Below are 1013 nucleotides of genomic sequence, written 5' to 3' on the forward strand. Positions count from 1 at the left end.
GTTTATGCCTAGAAACCAAATATGAGTGAGTACATCCCATGTTCCTCTTTTTGGGTCTGGCTTACCTCACTCAGGATAGTGTTTTCTATTTCCATATTCAGATGGTTTTTAAGAGTTTCTCATTGTATTTCATTTCATACAGGCTTACTGTTTAAGTGTAAATTTTATTATGCAAATATTACATTATTATCAAATCTTAAGTTTGATTCTACTGTCAGTTTTGAAATATTCCAAATGAAGCACGTTTGTATATCATTCTTACTCAATTATGTAAATCTTCTGCCTGGAATCCCAGTATATATGTAAGTAGATGTTTTAACACATCTCGTCAAATCCTTCACCATCTCTTTATGTCTCTATCTGTACTTTCATAATTTTTTTATTTTTACTATCATCTACCCACATCTGCCTTCAGCTCAGTGTTGGCCACTTTTGTATCATTTTCTTTATCTTTGTGAGCCACTTTAAAAGCCATCCATGGAGCTTGTACTCCAGTTAATGTCCTTTTCATTTCTACACCTTTCATTGCCTGGGCATCTTAATCTTGTCTTTGATTGCTTGATTATGATTATCTTACATTTTAAAGATGTGCCTCTGATAGGTCCATAACTCAGATCTACTAAATTATTATCTATGAATATCAGATCAATTAAATTAAAGTGTCCTAAGTTTCATGGTCTGTTTCTGTGCCAAATGTTCTTCTTACTCTTTGGGTGCACCATTTCTTTGGTTATTTTTGATCAAGCATAGACATTGTGTATGAAAAAAACTACAAGTATCCAAGCTGCTCTTTGCTTCTGACAGGTACCTAGTCACTCTCAGGCTTTCAAAGCTGCAGTCCTTGCTTTTTCATCTTAAAACATTTTTAACACCTTAAGGTGCACTAAGATTAGAAAGTTAGAGGTACTTTAGATACTAGCTCATGAAAGATGCTTTTTACATACTCACAAACTTAACATATTTCTATAAACATTTTTTTCATTTTAAAAAACAATTTTACCATTTTAAATTGT

The sequence above is a fragment of the Microtus ochrogaster genome, chromosome 18 (assembly GCF_000317375.1).
Source record: "Microtus ochrogaster isolate Prairie Vole_2 chromosome 18, MicOch1.0, whole genome shotgun sequence".
Lineage (NCBI taxonomy): Eukaryota > Metazoa > Chordata > Mammalia > Rodentia > Cricetidae > Microtus > Microtus ochrogaster.